This window comes from Zosterops lateralis (genome assembly GCF_965231275.1).
Source record: "Zosterops lateralis genome assembly, chromosome: 6".
NCBI lineage: Eukaryota > Metazoa > Chordata > Aves > Passeriformes > Zosteropidae > Zosterops > Zosterops lateralis.
Window position 1 is genome coordinate 12,615,067 of NC_139761.1, and position 20,275 is coordinate 12,635,341.

The 20,275-nt window shown below is 42.4% G+C and overlaps 1 protein-coding gene across 4 annotated transcripts in view; it reads left to right on the plus strand.

The window, feature by feature from the left end:
- BCL11B (BCL11 transcription factor B) overlaps positions 1–20,275 on the plus strand; it is a gene marked incomplete at its 3' end in the record, with an annotated part of 91,762 nt that overhangs the window by 22,116 nt on the left and 49,371 nt on the right. The gene's annotated exons all lie outside the window — the stretch shown is intronic.

Below are 20,275 nucleotides of genomic sequence, written 5' to 3' on the forward strand. Positions count from 1 at the left end.
TGTTTCTCAGCAGAAAATCCTAGAAACCAGGAGAAACTGGGTAACTCTTGTCTTGGAAGATGCGTGTGCTCTCTCCAATGAGAACATCTTTTTCTGCATGGTTTCTTTTCCCCATTCCCTCCCACCCTCCAAATGGTAATTGGTGGGCTGTGCAGTAGAAATGTTATTTGGAAAAAAAAAAAAAAAGAAAAAAAAAAAAAAAGAAAAAGAAGAAGAAGAAAAACTGGGTGGGTGGGGTATCTAGGGATTTGGTGTCTAAGCTCAGGAGTTAAGCCGGAAATCCCAGAGATGTAATGAAAACAAAACGGACTTTTCACTCGCGCTGTGGCATTCTGGCAGTGAGAACGCTTTCGTGAGCCAATGTTTTCATTGTAGGTTTTCTCGAGAGAAGTAGTGGAAATGAATCGTTAACCCCTTAACAGGAATGAAAGTGGTTGCCGCAGTGAGGAGAGGAGAGCCGTCTTGGCTCCTAGTTGCTGTGTTGCAGAGCTCGGGGGTGTGTGTATGTTTGTGTGTAGTGGGGAAGGTAGGGTAGATACTGCTTGTAAGGAGTTTAATAATGTTAATGGCAGATGTGAAGTGGTTACTTAGTGGTTGTTGTTTTTTTTTCTCTTTGCATGCACGCCTTTGCAGAAAGATTCGAGCGTGATCAGCACAAACCACTGCTAAGCCCAACAGCTCTTAAACTCGCTGCTTCTTCTGGCATTTGGTAGCATATTTCTTCAGCGAGTAAAGGGGGACACTGCTCACTGGTCCCTCAGCAGAGTCATAAAAGCTGCAGATGGAAAAGACCTACCAAGTAGCAGATCCCAGTTTTCTTGGAAAGTGGAAGTATGCGTGTCTGTAGCAGGCATGCTATGTATATAGCTTTAAATGTCCAGCAGTCTTGGATGGTGTGCAACCTCACAGGAGTCAGCCCCTTCTTTAAAATTAAGAGAGTTAGGATAGGAAGAGAGATGGGGAGATGGGAGTGATTAAGCTAATTTACCTTAACAGCCACTTTTGGTGACAAGATTTTGTATACTTGTCCTCCATGCTGTGATTAGGCTGCATCTTATTTCACTGTTTTATTTCACCTTTTGATCACTGCTGGTACTTACCCTATTTCTTTCTCCATTCTCTCATTAGGGTATTTTATCCACATGTATTCTTGCAAGCGGTACAGAGCATCAGCCCCTCTGCTCTAGCTAAAGAGCATCTCATCTACCCTTTAGCATCTTGGAAGAGCAATTAAAATCATTATAGACCTTCTTCCAGCTGCCCTAGATCCCCCAGTCCAGCCCTTGCATGCAGGTTGTGGGACTCTGAGTGCTGTGCAGACTTTGGATGTAATTGCATAGTTGCTGCAAAGGGCTGTGTGTCTGCAGCTGACCTTGCTCAGCGCATCTGGCCTCTGAATAGATGTTTGCCTTCTTTCTTCCCACTTTGACAGCTCCCCCCACCCTCTGCACTCCAGCCCCTCACTCTGCTCCAGCCTGCTCCTTGTCTGATCATGCTGGGAAAGCACGGCGGCAGCGAGGTATTTGTGACTGAACTGCCTTGGCAGTGAGGAGAGCTTGAGGAAAGCATTGGTTCTCCTGCACACTCCTGTTTGAAGAGGGGAAAAATAAGAAAGGAAAGTGAGGCTGTTGAATAAATGATGGTTCTACTTGTTTTTTATACCACACTGCTTTTGTAATGGTCATTTAAACAAGGTGGAGTGGTGGGGGAGGAGAGAACAAGATGAGACGGCAGACAAGGATTAAACAGCCCTCTTCCTCTTTTAAGACATTTATTATTTTCAGAGTCAAACCTGTAGTCAGCTAATGTAACTGTAAAAGTCTCCTTTGAATTATTGCGGGGATGTTCTGAAGTCTTCTATTAGAGCTCATGTACTTGTGTGCAGGCAAAATCCAGATTTGAATTTAGCACCTACTTGTTTTATTTTCCTTATTAAACCAAATTCTGATTAATTTTTTCTTTTCAAAGCCCACTTTTTCTTTCCTATTTTCTACACTGCCCTATTACTAGCTCATAAAAAGAGTTAGAAACTGAAGGGAAGTTTCCTGAGCAAGAAGGAATTTTTTTTTCTTTTCTTTTTTTTTTCTTCCCCCTATGTCTTGGCCTGGAGCCAACCTGTCTTTCAACAAGTAGAGAGCCATTCCAAGTTGAAATTTATAGAGCAGAGACCAGGTTCAAGGGCTGAAGCCCGCCAACAGCTCCAGTCTCTTTGTTACTGATTAATTCTGCAAGCGGTTCAGCTGGTTTGCTCACTTCTGCCCGCTCTTCACAGCACCGAAGCGCTTCCGAGCCGGCTGCTGCTGCTTCACCCTCCCCTGCTTTTCAGCAGGGCTTTATTCCCTCATTGTACAGCATCCCCCTCAAATGCATTTTAACCCCATGCAGTTCAAGCTGCACTGAGTTGACTTTATGGCAAAAATTACAAAACATTTTTTCCTTCTTTCGTCCGCTTTTTTCCCACCTTTATTTAATTTCATTTTGCTTCTTTTTATTTTTTTCTTCCTACAGCTGATTTTAAATATTTGGAGCTTCCCATTTCACTTCAGCTCATATTAATGACTGCTTCTTGGCATTGGTTGGAACCCAAGTTCCCAGGTTTTAATTAGTTTACTCAAATGCACACAGTGGAGCAAAATACTTTCTTTCAGCTCTACCTGCAAAGGACGTTTCCTGTTTCAGTGAGGGGGTTTTCCTCGTGGAGGGGTTTGAAAGGCAGAAGTTTTCAAGTGGTCTCAATATGAGGCCTCACAAGGGTGAGTGTGGGAGGTGAGGGGGAGAAAGAGCAGAAAGAGAAAAAGAGAGAGAGAAAAAAAAAAACAAAAACCAAAACCCAAACAAAAAACCCAAACCAAAATAGATTTTGGGAAAGTACCTTGAAATGAGGATGGTCCCAATCCTGCAAGAAGCTGGATGTCAAAGCACAACCTTACTGACGTCAATGGGGGTTTTGCCATTGGCTTTGGCGCGGGCCGGATTCCATCCTGAGCCTGCACCGAGCTGTAGGTACGCCAACGGCCCTCTGCAGTCAGCGGCATTACTGATGTGCACAAAGTTAAGCATGTCTGTAAGCGTTGGCAGGATTAAGATCTGTGCTGGTATTTTCAGACCAAGTGAAATGCATGTGGGAGTTTTTTAAAGAAGAAAGTGCATGGGAGTTTTAAAAGAGGGAGAATATAGCCGAGCCTGCCATTCTTAAGTGCCTTGGGGAAAAACCTGGGTTGCTATTAAAAATATCGGAGGACTAATGTGTTACTAATTGTGACACAATTAACTTCTTAAAAGTATTTGATTGTGAGTCCCAAGAAAATAAAAAGATGAAGATGAACAGCTAGAAACTCAGGCCTGTGTTTCAGTTAAAACATTTCTATTAGCTATAAATAAAAGCCAGCCTAGAGGTTCACTTTACCATGTATCTTGGTTACTTTGTTCCTAGAAGTCTACTTTTTAGTGGGTTATTTTAAGAATTAAAAAAACAACAACAAGGAAAAGAAGCTCAAACCCAGTAGCTGTCTGAGCCCCCTGTATGTGGCTTTACCACACAGCTCTTAAATTCTTGTTTAAACATTTCTCAAGAGCTGTTTCTTGGGAAGTAAAAAATGTGTGCTGTTTGTCCTCAGCAGATTAAAAGTTTACCTTTAATGTGACAGCTTCTCAAATCTAGTGTCGGAAGCATGCCTCTATTTTATGGTATTATGAAACAGGTCTGGAGCAGAAACAACATATTTAAGTAAGAGAGAATGAGATAGAATTTGTGGGTTTCTTTCTTTAATGGTGTATAACCAGAAACCTTTTCTCTGTCTGTCTCTGAAACTTTTGTTCATACAAGTGGCCAGCACATGTAAACCACACTTTGAAATTTAACAGTTAACCTTAAAAAATATTAAGTTCAGCAAAATAGCTTTTTTTTTTTTTTTTTTTTTTTTTTTTTTTTTTTTTTTTTTTTTTTTTTGTGTAATCTACAGACAGCTCTTTGTAATGATCTGGCAGAGGCATGTAAAGTTGGGTTTTTATTTTTTTTTTTCCCCAAAACATTGGTAATTTCAGCAGCAGAAAACTGGAGCACACCCGAGCTCTGAGAAGGCTCTTTCACATCTGCCTCTGCCTGTGTGCTGATTCCCTGGGGTCCCATTTATAACAATCTAACAAGATAGAATCTGCCTTTGAGTATCAGTAAATATGGCTAAAGATCACAAAACTGTACTTATAATTGTTCAAGACTAAAAGGCAGAATATAGTGTTTGATTAATGTTTATGGTACAGGGCCTTTCTGCAAGAAGGAAGTTAAAACTGTAAGCCCCAAAACTCCCTAAAAAAACCCCTGAGCCCCCAATCCAGCTCCCAGACTCCACTGAAGGATGTTATCTTCATTGTGCCAAGTTCATCATTTAAGATGATGCACGATATTTTTGATTTTAAAGCTGATTGAGGATTCCTGATTGGATCTGATTCTCCAAAGGTCTGCACAAGACGGTTTTCTCTTAGCAGTGCTAGGACACAGGAGAAAAAGACATCTTTTCTGGCCACGAGAAGCACCCATCCCTCCAGGGGCTTTTGACAATGCCTTGTCTTGGGCTGGTTACAACCTTACCACTTCTGCTCTGCGGGTAAGGAAAAGCACCCTCAATGCTCCCTGTCTGACAATTAACATTCATTAGAAATAATTTGGCAAGGACAGGTCATGGATGCAGTGGTGGTTGGAGACCCCTAGCAAAGACACCTGCTTGTTTGATGAGCTGGGTTGATGAATTCTGTGGGCTGGGGGCTTGAGGCTGCTTGGCCAGGGGTTTTTACCCCGTCAGCTGGCAGCTTGCAACAGGCTTACCCTGGTGGGGCAATTCACTGGTTGTCCTCTCTCCCTCTGTGGGAAGCCTGGGCGTGTTTTCACTTTTAGGAGATTTCCCTGCTATCTGGAAAGGTTTACTCCTTTGGAAGGTAGAGACTGGAGAATACAATACAGATGGATCTGTTTCTCTTTCATTAGCTCTTTTAAGATGCTTGTTTAAATGTCTTTTCTTTGCTTTTCAAATGGTAAATGTCAGTGTTTCAAGTATCACTGCTAACAAAAATGTAATTTAAAAAATAGATCTTTAAAAATGCCCAGGCCAGGACTTTGTTAAAATTGGTCTAGAAATGGCAGAGATCACTCTGGAAATGCACAAAGAGATGATGTGGGAAAGAGTCAATGTTAGCCTGCATTCAGGTCTGGTCCCTCTCAGAGGCTCCTGCCAGAGCAGGTCCTGGATGGAGCCAGTGATGGGACTGGGTGCTGGCCAGGGTGCCTGGGGAATGTGCTGAGAGAGTGGTTGTGACTTTGGCAGGGAAAACTATGAATTGGGGAATGGGGTAAGGGTACAAAGACAAAACCTGGAAGGGCAGATGTGTATATGCTCCCCTGGAGTTTGTTTCTCACTCAGGAAGCTGTGGCCTTGAGGGCGAGACAGTAACCGGGGTGTGAGAGAACTGTGCAGGCAGAAATACCACCCCGCTGTGCCATGACAGGAGAACCCTGGCACTTCTAGAATCACACTTAAATAGTTCTGTTTCCCACCCTCCTATCCCTATGCTTCTCCCAGCCCTGGCTGTGTGATGACAGTGCAGAGGCAGAGCCTAAACCCTGTCCCCTGTAACCCTTCTGTAGGACAGGTTGCCATGGTTTGATGGGTGAAGCACAGGGCGACCATCAGCCCTTTCTCCCACCCTGCAGCCCCAGCTTTGCTCCTGAGAGGGGAGCAAGTCCAGTAATTTTCAGTGCTAGTTGCTGTTGGTTTTAAGTCTCCCATCTCTTTGCCAGCACCAGCTTTAAGACGCCCACAGGAGATATGCACTCTCATTTCTCAGATGAAGCAGAAAAGATGTGAATGAGTTTATTTTCCAAAGTGCCCAGCTGCATCCGGCAGGGACTTGGGACAGCCTGTAGTGCTCAGCACCCTTCTGGACGAGGCCACAGGTGCTACTGTCCAAAATTCCATTGGGGAGCAGGGAAGGGCAGCTGGGCTGTGGCTAGGAGAGCTGCCTTCTGGTTCACTGCTCACAGCCCTACCCATTTGTGTGTGCATGGGTATTTTTGAACAAACCCTAGTCCCTTTAAGCCTCTGTGCTGTTAGCATGCACCCCCCCATCCCCAAACTCCTTGGCAAAGAGTTTGGATTACACAAAAATGAAATCATGGACCAGGTACCAGGGAAGGCAGTGGTGTCTCCCATCCCCTCTCACAACCTGCACTGCTTGGTGAGGATGGTTGGAGGATGGGAGGCTTCATGCCATTTCCTGGAGCCTCAGTAGCATTGCCACTGTGGGCACAGTGCCAGGAGATGCCCTCTCCCTCATAAATGAAGGATCTAAGAAAATTTCACTTGTGAACATGTGGTAGGCACGAACCCCAGTGCTGGGTGCCTCAGGTGAGACCTTGTCTGAGTTTGGCTGGGTCAGAACACTGCTTGTGCCCTCACCTCCACTCTGGGTCTTGGTTCCAAGAGGAGCTGGGATTCCTCTGTGCTGCATCCCTGCAACTGGGTGCTGAGGAAGAAAAGGAGGCAGGGGGGAAAAAAAATGGAGGGGGGGGGGGAAGAGAAAAGATCTGTTACAAAATCATGCGACACCCACGTAAATATCGTTTGTATGAATTGGGTCCTTCATCTTTTGTTAGCAGCAGCTTGTTAATTAACAGAAGATTAGTGCTGCTTTCTTCTGACACATGAATATATTTTGGGCTAGAAAATACTTGTACTCCATAAAACTGTGTGACTGAACAATTCAGAAAGTACCAGTGAAGCGCCGTAATGGATTCCCTTTTCATCCCCTCCCCCCTTCTTCCTCCTCCTCCTCCTGCTCTAAATGCAAGCAGATTTCTGCAGTCTAGTGCAGAAGAGACATGTTAAACACAGCTAAATAAATCATGTTTACTCTTGGCGTTCTTGGTAGTGAAAAATCTGTTGGCTGTTTTTACTTCCTTATTTCTCAGCATTTGCTTCCTACCTGTTTTTGAGCCTGTGCCCAGAAATAGTAGTTTTGTCAAACGAGTGGATTATGCCAACCAGCAGTTCCCTCTGCCAAGGAAGCTGCTGGATCGCAAAACCCGGTGACTTCTTTCTTAGAGTGACACTGAGATTCCCACTCTTCCTCCCCCCACTCCCCATCAGAATATATAATAAAAGTATTAAAATTTGGAGGAGATCCTGGCAGTTAAAAGCCCAGATTAAGGAAAGTTGAACTTCTGTTCCACAAGCCCTTTTTTAAGCTGTTTGTGGAGGTGAAAGTGCTGGAGATAGTAATAATAAGAACCAGATATTTTCCCTTTCTCATTATCATTCCATGTTCCATCCCGCCCCCCCCAAATGGGAGTGGGTTTTCTTTTAAAGTTTTTCTGGTAGTTTGTTGTTTTTTTTATCCTTTTCCCTTTCCTCTACAGCTTTACAGCTGGAAAGGAGAGGTAACTAAGCCTTTATTTAACCAAACTGGCTCTGCTGTTGCAGGCAGAGGGGGAACCCTGGTTTTTGGTTTGAATTCTGCTCCTGATCCTGCATTGTTGGATGGCCCTATAAACCTCCTGCTTGAGTGAGGGATTGAGCTTCCTTTGCAAGATGGGATAAATGCAAATGTGACAAAGCAATACACAGTGCATGTATATATCTATATCTATCTACCTATATAGGACAAATATGTATAGCCTGTCACATTTGCTGCCATCAGCAGAGTTGTGGTGAGTGGAGGGGGGTATAGCCCAAAAGATAAATTACTCCATGTTCACAGAATCCTGGGTATTAAGTGCTCCTCTTTGACCCCAGGTGGCAACTTTTTAGCCTGGACCCATCTTCCTCACTGCTGTTATCCCAGATGTCAGTGATCCCAGATGTGACTGTAACATGGATTATGAGCCTGGTGGACTCTCCCTGTTTAGTTTTAAAATTAGAAAAAAGATCCTTTTTCCCATCAGAGCTTTGCATGTATTTACTCTTTGATCACATTGGAAGGGCCTTATCCTGTCTCCAGAGAAGCTTTAGTTCTGCTTTCAGTGGTAACAGGGATCTGGCCCATACTGAATATTAGCATTTTAATGGCTTACTTAAAACCCCATTGCTGGTACACTCACAGGGCTCCCGGCAGGAGAAGAGTCCAGCTCTGGGGTTTTGCAGAGTGATGTTGCAGGCTGCAATGTCTGCTGAAAGAGAGGAGCGGGGATGGCCCATTTGTCATAGATTATTAGAATTGTCAATAATAACATGTCTACAGAAGCCAAATTAATTCCTTCTTCCACTTAGTACTAAGTCCAAGAAATGCCAGATCAGTTTCAGAACAGGGGAAAAAATAAACAGAATCAAAGTTTGTATGTTGTGATCCCTTTGAATTTCTGTTGGGAATACTCTGTGATAGAAATGATATTTCCATAGAGGTTCTGGCTGCCAGTTTGCTTAATTACATTAAATAGTGGTATAAACCTCTGCAGAACATAAACCTCTGTTACAGCCAGTCATTAGAATATTGAATCATAAGGAATAATGATACCAGTGCTAACGGGTTACAACAATCTTTATTATATTAGCGATTGAAGTGTTATTTAAAAAATAAGGTTTGTTGTAGCGGTTTAGGTGTGCATGCATATTTTCTCTGATCACCTATTAAGAGACTGAAGACTGGATTTGAATTTATTACAGGCAAATAAAGGGCTTGCTTCGAGGAAGAACTACTAGATTGCTGCTTATGATTTTACAATTTGATTCCACTTGTCCTTAAGGAAGGTTCATAATGCTTACTATGGAAATACCATCTACATCTAAAAAATTAGGGTTAAAAGGATGACTTTGTTGAAATTAATTAGAGGCTGGTTCAGTTTTCTAGTTGGTGACATTTTAGAGATTTTGTTCGTAATGCAGGAGGTTATAGAAAGATTTGGTTAGACTGTGACATAAAGCAATAATCTGTCATTTGAGTATATTGACATTTTCATCAGAAACAAAACAAAAGTCTACTCGGCTTTATTTTACTGGGGTGAAAGGGATGAATTTAATATTGCTTCTTCCTAACCATGGATTTTTGAAGGATTTTTTTTCCTCACCTTGTTTGTAGAGTATGTCTGGGTTTTTTTATAATTTTGGGTTTTGTTTTTTTTTTTTTTTTTTTTTTGAATACACTTTCCTAGGTAAGTGTATTCAGTTTCTGTCTCGAGCAAACTTGATAATAAAAAAGCCTTTTTGTGTCTTATGCTTTTATGTTAGGGAGAAAGATGCTATTCCGTACAAATAATGGGTAAATTGAGAGCTATGGGAAAAAATCTGGTCCAGAAAATATATACCTCAGAAAATAATTCTTTATGTAGAATGGTTCTTGGTTTATTCTACTTAGCTCTTAGTTTTGTGTCACAGTGAAAGGATTACAGGGTTCTTATTATACTGCACTTGTGTTTTACCTCTCCTGGTGCAGGGTTTGGTTATCCTGTCTAATTAGTGCTTGTGACTGGCCAAATTCTGTTTGGATCTAAGTCTTTGGGTAAAACTTCATTGTTCTATTTAGCAGAGGGATTGGGCACAAGTTTCCAGCATGCTTCCTTGTGCAAATGAAACGCTGGTTCACTATTTCCTTTTTTTGGCTTACGCTGTAGTCTGAACTAAGTTCCTGGTTGCTGGTTTATTTATCTGCTTTCTTTCATTATTTAAAAGCTAGTTAATTTTCTAGCCTCTTTTCCATTCACAGAGCATTATTTGCTTAGTTGTGCTGGTGTCCAGTGGATTGGAGACTGAATCTTTAGATCCTCAGTGTTCTTCTCATTTGGTACATTGTTTTACCATCTCCAGATGATTGCTCTGCTCATTTAATTCAGTTATTCATGAGAGATTCAGTTATCAGACTTGGGTCTACTCGTACACACATAGTTGGAGTAGTTTTCCCCCTGAAAGATCCAAAATTAAATGGAAACCCTCATTTTAAAAATCCCTGCTGCTCCCTCCCTCCCTAGCTGCTCACTCTGTTTTGCTTTTTCAAGTTTGCTTGGTGTTAGTGAATTGCTCCTCTAAGTGTGAAAGTGCTTTATGCACAAGGAAAAATTTGAAAATCATAAACGTGCCTGTTAATGTTCCTCCCTTCCCCCACCTATTTTAAAGTTATATAACTTTAAGTCTGGGGTATGCATTCACACTAGGCAGGTAGACTATTTTTCACACTGAAATTCAGCACTTAGAAAGTGTCTGCACTTACATTGCTTTTGGCAAGGTGTGAGCCAAAAAACCAGAAGCTGTGATTCTCCCCCAAAGCTAATTGTTTCTGTATATTAAGTTTGTCCATCTGTGCTGTGCAGGGCCATGGCATCACCTGATGGTTCTCCTTTGCATTTCCAGCAGTGAAGCAGTTAACAGTGCTGCTGCTTAATATATTGCTGTTACAGAGTCTTCTTAGTTTCCAGGACATTTAACTAAATCAGGTGGATGTCATTAGCCGATTTTCACAGATGGGGAGACTGAGGCACAGAGGGGCAGAGTGACTTCATCTGCTTCTTTTTCCTCAAGTTCCCTCCCATTCCAGGAATTGATTTTGCTGCCAAACAGCTGAAGTGCTGCTAAAACCTCATTTTGCCTAATTCCACCAAGTTTTTTAAAAATATTAATATTATTATTATTTATTGTGAGAGACAGGGACAAAATTTAGGGAAAAAAATAAACCTACTAGTAGAAGGCAAACTTCAGAGAGAGGCAGAGAGATACTTACCCAAGCAGCAGATCCTGCTGATCTGTTTTCCAGAGGCCATATTCACCCCGAGGATACATGTTTGCAATGCAGCATCTGCCAGTGTGTGAGTGGGACTCAGCTCTGAATGGCCAAGGCAGAGAAGTCCCTGGTGTTAACGACTCCTGCTTACCTGTGGCCACTTCAATTCCTTCATTTTAACCTCTTGACTATCCTCTTGTGGTCAAGCCCTCTGACTATTTGTAGTGGCATTTCTTGCTCTAGCTGCATACATATATAATTTTGCCCTTTAGAAGCAGCTCTTTCCATCCCTTGAGTTCCTTTATTAATTTCAGGGCCTGCTAAATTGTTACAGTTGTCTGTTGGGGTAGTTATATGTTTCAATTACTTCAGAAATATTTGCTGGTAGATAGAAATATTCATGATATAATCAGGTCCAAAATTTTTAGTACCCACAAGGATTTTTACAACCATTGAAAACTCCCCAGGACTTAATTACCAGAGATGGGGAAAAATGTTGGGAACATAGATGAACTGTTTATTGTCTACCTTTCATGCCTTTTGGAAAGAAAAATAAAAGAACAAACCCTCCAGAAATCAGGGTGATTATTATTATTTGTTGATTTATAGCTTCTGGACATTGCAGCTCAGATCAGGCCACCTTTGTGTTGGACACTCGACATTCCCAGAGGGAGAGCTGGCCTCTTCCTGAGACCATGTTGAGGCTGAACAGACCAGACAGATGGTCAGTGGGAAGGGGAAATCTGAGCTCCAGGAGAGCCTGTGTGGCTCATGCCCTGGGGTGTGCACCCCAGCCTTCTTCCCAGCCCAGTGTTCAGCAAGACCACCCTCCTGAGATGAGGAAACTCCCTGGTTTCCTGTGTTATACTTTTAGCACTTCTATTTATATGCTTTATGATATTTTTAGACCAGATCTTGCCCTATTTTCCGTTGCTCTTGCACCTGGTTGCTCTCATTGCAAAGGGATATGGTCCTCCTGGGGCAAAGGCTTGTGTTGGTGGGGTGGGCACAGGGCACAGCAGGGGGAGGTGATGAATGCAGCCTTGGGTACGTGAGAGTCCTTTTTAATCATTTGTTTAACTGGGGTGAGCTAAGATGTTTCAGTTTTTCTCTTTTCATGTTCATAGCACAGACAAGGGGTGAGGAAAAAGTTTAGATGAGCATCATGTGGGAGGAGGGTACAGGTGGTCCTACAGGAGCCCCTGTGGAGACCTAGGGCAGAGGGATGTTGCTGTGTGGTGCCTGGATACCCCTGGGGACCACTCATCCTGGCCCCTGAGTGGGACCAGTAACAATCCCCACCCCTGTTTTCTAAAATAGGGGGTTTGGCACTGCAGAAACAGTCCTGCAGGCAATAGTGTGGGCTACTTCTGTGAATTAACATGGTCTCAAGGTAAGTAAAATTCTCCCCAGCCTGACTTGGTGTCCAAGCCTTCAAAATGTCATATGCAAGTATGTGGATGACATAATGTGGATTTTTACACAGTGAGAGGAATTGCATGCTCTTTAGATATATTGAGATATTTATTAACCACACGGGGTATTCCAAACTCAGTTTATTTATCGTTGTAAAGTACTTCCAGATCTTTGCGTGGAAGGCACTAGAGAAATGAAAAGATTATTATTATTATTATTATTGTTATTATTGTTGTTGTTATTATTACAGCATCTAACTACTGACAGGCAACCACAGCTGCATGCTCAATTCAAACCACTTAAATTTAGGGGCTGATTTTTACAATATGGACTCTTAATGCTTTTCCCCATTGACTCCATATGCAGAAATGTGTGTTCACCTGCCCTGCAGAAGTATCATTATTCTCCAGAAATATGTAAATGGGGTACTTTTAAAGAAAGAATGAAAATATGGAATAAATACTAAGTATTCACATTTGTATGGTAGAATTTAATGGCCATTTAAGAAGGGCTTCAAAGCAACAAAATGTGGTAGCTGGTAGTTGCTCCTCTGTCATTAAAAAAGAAAATGCACTGATTAAAACAAAGCCAAGGAATCTTGTAGACAAAGGATAACATTTTTGGTGTTCAGGGGTCTGACACAAGCTACAAACAGTGCAGGAAATGGAGATCTGAGTTTCACAGTCAAGCGTTTTAATCAGTAGGGTTGTGCACAGCCACTGCCGCGTGTGAGTTATGTAATATCACACTTCACCCGCCCACGCGCACCCAGAGACAACAGACATCTTCGAAAGGTCTTGGCATTATTCAGAGCAAAGACTCCCAGCAATACCCCGGCATGGTGTTTAACCTTATCTTTACTTACATTTAGGCATTTCTTTTTTTTTTTTTTTTTTTTTTTTTTTTTTTTTTTTTTTCCCTTCGTCCTTTCCTTTTTTTCTCCCGTTCTTTTCAGTGGTACATCAATAGTGAATATTTTTACGTTTCCAAAAATGGAGCAGATATAGGAGGAGAAACCCCGTTAGCTACATAACGTGTTTTCATGACAACTCTGAAGGTTCTGATCATGGCATTTTTTGCATTCTGTAGCATTGTCCTCATGCTGTTACTGTTATATATTTATTTTAAGTATAGTTGAAATTGTACATTCTGAAGATACCAGTTAATTATTAAATGGTACCTAGCCTATGTTTTCTTTAGATTTTTAAATAAAAAATAATTAACCAGAGTTTTTAAAGGTCTGCAGAAAAAGGCAAACAGGCCTGTGAAACCCCAGGATCTAATAACAAAAAGGTGAGTTGATTTTCCAGTGCCCTAAGAGTTTGAAGATGTCCTTACTCTGGCTTTTGAGTAACAGAAAGAGCTCAACCACATTTCATTCTGGTATAATGTAGCCCTGAAGTTAACTGTTTTTCAAAGAAAGACAAAAAAAATTAGCTGGCTGCTAATTAGATGTATTTTAACTGCAAAGTCATTTTAGCAGCTAATGTTGTTACTCTGTGCTTCAGTGTGAATCCTTAGTGAAGCTATTAAACTGTGAGAGCTTGAACTTATCAGACATTTTATAATGTGAGTGAATTTCTGTATCCTTGTTCAGAAATCTGTGGGGAGTGGAGAACCTTTGTGGCTCAGACATGGAAAACACATTTTTTACCAACTGATTACCAGGGTGGGCAGCTGAGACCTCCTTGCATCCTCCTTTTCAGCTTTTTTCCTTGCTTTCTTTTCCCTGGCAATAATATTTCTTCCTTCTGTTGCACTCCCTCCTCTCCCAGACAGCAGTCAAGCCCTGCAGTGTGCCCTTTATCCAAGGAAAGGGATTTAACAGCAGGAATTGGTCTTGGTGATTTCAGGATACTTTTGACTCCTGCCTGTTGTATACAACAAGTTGGCGATTCTCAGTAGCCAGGAGGGTCTCAGCATCAGGCAGGGTCCTGCTTTTGAAAAGCAATAGCCCACAGCAGACGGTGGACTTAGCCATCATTTTCCTATCGGTTTCTCACCCAGGATTCTTACTTTGTAATTGCTGGGTTGTGTTTCTCAGGGTTTGGATATTTCCCCGTCTTACTGCATCGGTTGATTTTATTCTCCTTTGCACTCTAAAACAAAGTGACTGATAAAATATCCAAACTGATGAAAAAGGTGATTTTGCCCCCCCCCCCCCTTTTATTTGCTCAGATTTGAATTAGGTTATCTGCCTATCTTGTTTATGAAATTTTGTGCTGTCTTTTCTGCACAGACTGTGACTCCCAAATCTTCCACAGCTCCATTTCCATATTCCTGCGTGCTTGTTCTTTGTTAATCACTTGGCAAGCGCTTATTTGAATATTAAAAATTTCTTTAATCATCAAAGGCAGGAGCACAGCTTCATGAATATTCATATTTTTTCCCTCCTCAGACTGGATTCTAGTTCATTACCCTGCAGTAAAGCCAAACAGTCATCAATCGCGCTCATTACAGCCGCTGGCGTTTTGATTGGCTGCCTGCTGCTGGTAGCCCGCGTCCCCCATCCTCCCGCTCTCCTCCATGAGCTGTCGTGTACCTGCCAACAACAACAACAACAAAAAATATATCAACAATGCAAGAATAAAATTTCTCCGGTTGAAAAACAACTTTGCAAACTTGTCAAGCAGTTCTCATCACTTTTTTTTTTTTTTTTTTTTTTTTTTTTTTTTTTGGTTTTACACCAAAAATTAAAAAAAAAAATTAGAAGGGAGAAACTTGAGCTTTAGAAATGAATATTTGTCAAGAGAGTTGACGTAAGTTTCATTTGCATAATGACTTTGTACTTCTGCATTAATAAAATTTGCATATGAAGCCATGTTAATTACTCCTGATCATGCTTTTTGCATTCATGCATAGTAATTTTCTCCGACTTGTGAGAATTAATGTCTTGGCATGGGGGGAGGAAGGGGGGGAGTTGGGGTGCTGTCAAATTTCTGTGCCAGTGCCCCTCACTCACACTCTTTCTCCTCCTTGCTCACCACGTCGCCGTTCTTGATCTATGACTCATTTATGCATTATCATACAAAATTCTTGGGAGAAAGAAATGTATCAATTCAAAGGGAATCCTTGTCTGCCAAAATGAAAAAATCCCTGAGCAAAATACAACAAGACATCTCTTCCTTGCTCTCCTTCTTCTCTACCTGGTGCAACTTTTGCATTTACAGCTTGAGCGAAGTTTTAGTCTGAGCATCACAATCAGTGTGGGGAAGCTGCTTCCAAACCACCATCCATTTGCTGGGGGGAGAGGTGAAGGCTGGTGTGCAGGTGTGTCTGGCTGAGTGCTGGACTCTGGGTGTGAGTGTGTGCAGTTGTGTGTCTGCCCACACCAGGGAGTCCTTCTGCCTTTCCTGGGGGAAGCTGTATGTGTTCCTGCCCCTTGCAGGATGTGTGGGCATTGCTCTGCTGGTCACTGTTGGAAGTGTTTGCGTGTATTTGGAAGTGTGTCTCTGTGTGTGCACACGTGTGTGCTTGTGTGTGTTTGCTTCCCAACCCTGTTGGTGTCTGCAAAAAGAGACATGGCAGAGACAATACTATCAGGTGGGAACAGTCCATGGGAGAGGGTGGGGTACACATAAGACAACTTGTTTTAGAAAAAGCTTGGGAAAAATCCATTGGAGAGATTAGTGGATAGATCTGTCTATCATTTTTGGAAACCTGCTGCAATGGTTCATGTAAAACCCCTCTCAAAACATCTGCAGTATTTTCCCTGAACATGATGGGCACAGGGCAGGGATGATGCTTCAGCCCGCACTCCAAATTTGTAGCCGTACACTGTTGGAACAGATGTTTTTCTTTCTATTGAAAGAGAGTTTTTTTAATAATGGAGCTGAGCTTTATTCTCTAACCAGCTATTGATAGGATTTTCTATCCCCAGACAGGCACAGAGAAACATGTAGAAAAACTTGGTTCGTGCCCTGTTAAGCAGCTCACACGTCTGCCTGTGCACCTGCCTGTCTGCCTGTGCACAGATACACACCCAGGCACCCACCCAGGCACCCACACAGCCCCCCTGGGACACACCAGCTATGTGTGGCTGCAGTTACATGTGGCATGAGATGTAAAGCCAGGTCTCTTGATTTAAGGTTGCTTCCCCTGGTCTAAGTCGTGATGAGGTGGGACATTTTGAATGATGCTTTGGCTCCTTCTTTGTATTTTGCTCAGGGACTTTTCTGCAGATGTGCCAGAGGAGCGTGGTGTTTTACATACACCATGTCTTATGGCCAGTCATGCCTAGGCTCTGGGAGAAGGGCAACAAAAGGATGCAATTTATGCCTTGATTGTGGCTTTTGTCAGGTTCATCTAGGCTTTTCCATTTTCCATCTGGGGTCATGTCCAATTTACCTTATTTTCTTCTTTGCAAGTTTAAAAATAGCAGAGAGAAAAAAATTGCTCTTAGTGGTGCATTGGAGTCAACATCGCCTGTAAGCTGCTGCCATGTACAGGTCCTGAGGATATGCTGAGCTGGTTTAAAGCACGAGAACAAAATCTTCCTTTACCATCAGCAATGCAGATGTTTTATTTACACGGTGACAATCCCTGTGTGTGTTTCACACTCATGCTATGTGCAAAACTCTCCTTTGAATCCATGCAGAATGAATGCAGAATATATAATTGAGATCTGCAGTGCAGGTGAGTGATTTCCCAGTGCCGACCCAAGAGGAAAATCGAGCCTCACGCATCGTGTCAGGGATGTCCGAGTGACACAGTGCTGCATGTGTGTGCCTGCTCCCCCCATCCAGATGGGATATTTGCCTCTAAGATTGCACTGCAGTTCTTGTGGTTTGCTTTCCCTTTAGTGCTGATTGTGGCCGTGCCCTTTGTGGCAGTCAGGGGCTCGCAGGTGTGTTTTCTCTTTGAAACCTCTATGCAATGTGATGTGGTCGATTGGATGTAGAATTCCAGAGATCAGCTCCACTCCCTTGCCTGTTGCTGTGTGGGCTGAGCAAAAAGCTCACAGGACCACCTCAAGATTCTACTATCTATCTATCTATCTATCTATCTATCTATCTATCTATCTAACGCATTTGTCTCTCTACCTCTCTTTTTATCTTTGTTCGTTTTGTGTTTGTCTGTCACCTGTAACAGTTAAATTGAAGATCCTCCATCTTCATTTTCAGCTTTAAATAGACCCTTTATGGAATAAAAATCACACATAGGATCCCACAGAGAGGAGCTGAAGAGATGAAACGGGAATATGTTCCTAGCAAATACAAGCTGAGTATTTTTGAACACAAGTGTTATTTTTTCTATAGCTATGAAGAGGTATCATGCACCTGAAGGTGGACCTCTCCTTTTCTTCGTGCCTTTTCTTGAGGCCACTGTATATGATTTCCATCTTCATGATTTTCCACTTGATCTGATTCTGTAGGACTGTCCTGATTAGAAACAAAGAAATAAACCTTGAAGTGGTAGCAAAGAGGAGGAGGAATCACCTGATTTGACTTTGCTTGTAGGGGCAGACTTAAGTCTCCTGGTCTGGCAACTGCATGATATTTTTCTCTTAGCGCTGGACTTGGGAATGCTGGAGGTAATCCCTGATCATCTGCCAGAGTCTCTCTTGGTCCACTCTTCTTCTCCTTTACCAATCCTTTCTTTTGTGATAGTATGTTAGCAATTTTTAGATTTCCTCAAATTTACAGCAAATCATAGAGTCAGTCATAGAATGGTTTGGGTTGGAACAGATGCCCCTGCCATGGGCAGGGACACCTCAAAGACCATCTAACCTGGTCTTGAGCACAGTTCTCTGGATAACTTGTTCTAGTCTCTGACCACCCTCACAGTAAAGAATTTCTTTCTAAAACCTAATCTACACCTACCTCTGTCAGTTTAAATCCATTGTCTCTTGTCCTACCATCACATATCCTGTAACAAGCCCCTTACCAGCTCCCTTGTCAGCCCCCTTCAGGTACAGGAAGGCTGCTGTAGTGTTTCCCCAGAGCCTCTCTTCTCCAGGGTGAAGACAAAAAAGAATTTCTGAGTGACAGTTTCAGTTCCATCCATTCACTGGCATCTGGTTCATACAGCTCTTCTGGTAAAATTGTTAGGTACCTTTTAGAAACAGATAGCTGTTTTGCCCCCTGTGGCACTGTTGGGTGGCTCTTACAGGATCCCTCTGACCAGATGGTGAGAAACCTCCTATTTGAGGCTTTTATTCTCTTTCCACACTAGAGATGTGCTGAGTAAGATCTGGGAGGACCTTCCTTGATGAGAGCTTTTTGCATCTTCTTGAACACCTCAGGGCTGTGCAAAATGCATTAAATTCATTATTGATTGATGTATGAGACACACCAGGGCTAGAGAGGAGGCTGTTACTCTAAGGGTAGTGTTGTGTGCCAGAGCCCATGGACCTCCACATTAAAGCCCCATGCCATACATATGATGCATTTGGTGGGTTTCATATAGTTTATCTATGTGATTATCTCCTTCAAAACCCATAGAAAGGCATCATGATCTATAGAGGGCCAAGTGACTGCAAGACCTGTACCCTTACTCATGGTGAGACCACAGACACATCTCAGTTTAACTTGAGATGTAGCTGCCCTGTAGTTCTACTACAAATCCCCCTTTCAAGCTCATAATTTCCAAGCAAGGACAAGTGCCCAGGCAGCTCAACACAGTCTAGTAATTTTTATAATATTAGAAGTATAAGATACAATTGTGAAGTCATTGGAGGGACTCTGTATTATTCTTTCTTTATTCCATGAAAAAAGCAAACCTTATTCATATCTGTTACACTGGCAGTAGAGTGGTGCCTGCACACACAGAATCCGTGTCCAACATCAGTTTCCACATACACAGCGCAGTGTCTTACCAGAAATGCAATGGAGGTATGATCTGGACAGCAGTTCTCATACCTGCTTGTACAGTACTTCCAGAGAGATCAAAGAATTAGAAAAGTCAAACAACAGAGCTTCCCAAATAAAAAAAAGTCCTTCCTTGTCCCACAAGCCACAGAGATGGGTTCTATTTAAAACCAGTCCTCACAAAACAGCACAAATTTTATCCTCAATGCTTGAAGCTCAAGTATTTACACAGGGAATTTAGACTCTTCACTTGTGGTTTTGGCAAAAGCTTCACACAAATGTTTTGCACTGGTGGTCTCTTAGCCATTTAAGATAAACGCCAAAATCAAATGCAGTCCTTGCAGACTGGAGCGCTGGATGCTGTGCCAAGGATGAAGTATCCCCATTTGCCTCACATGTGTAGCTGTCAGATCAACATGCAGGCCTGGTTTCCAAACAGGGACTCTCAAGGTGGAGAGACTCCCTTGGAAAATGTTGCATGGTTAGGGTCAGAAAGAGCATGAATAAATATTATTCCTTGCTGCCACAGTGTAGGTTCCTTTAGGAAATATTTTTTCTAGAGTTGGAGGGAACACATAAATATTTCTGCTTGCTGGCATGGTGTTTGCATCTATCCTCAAGGTGCACGCTCATGCACAGCCAGAGATGCCACCATTTAGAAAGAAAGCATTTGCCAGAAGGTACCCCACAATTAGCACACATATTTCCTGATCTAAATACAGGGGGAAACTGTGGTTTCTGATCTACCACTGTGTGGTAACTGTTGGCAAATGCCAACTTTTTAATGGCGACTGCTCCACCGCATATCTTCATTTAGAAATTGGCCTTGATTAGTAGCTACCCTTTAGTTAATAACTAAGTGGCAGGAATAGTTTGAAATGGAGGGATTGGGATTCCCAGTGGATGGAAAGTGGTGCCGTTCACTCAGCTTCCCTTTAAACTCTGCTGATTTGTGCCAGCCAAAAATGTGACTCCTACACGATTCTGTGTGTGTGTGTGTCTGTATTTGTGCAGGTGTATGTCGATATTTAAAACTTGTATCTTAGTTTTTCAAAGCCACAGGGTTCAGTTTGGACTAGTGCCAGGAGGAGCAAACATTTCCAGTGGAGCAGGAGAAAACTCTTAAATTCAGCTTTTAAATGGCAGGTGATTCCTAGAGGGGTTAAAAATAAATAATAAGGTTGGAGGTTACAATATAATCTTTTAGCTACCAGGAAAAAGGTTGTTCCCTTCCTCGCAGGCTCAGTAGGGAATCAGCCTGCATAATCGGGGCATGCAAAATGCACAACTGGCTGCAGCTCAAGCGGGAAGGCAGCACATGGCCGCCAAGGCTTCCTTCTGGGAGCTCGGCTCCT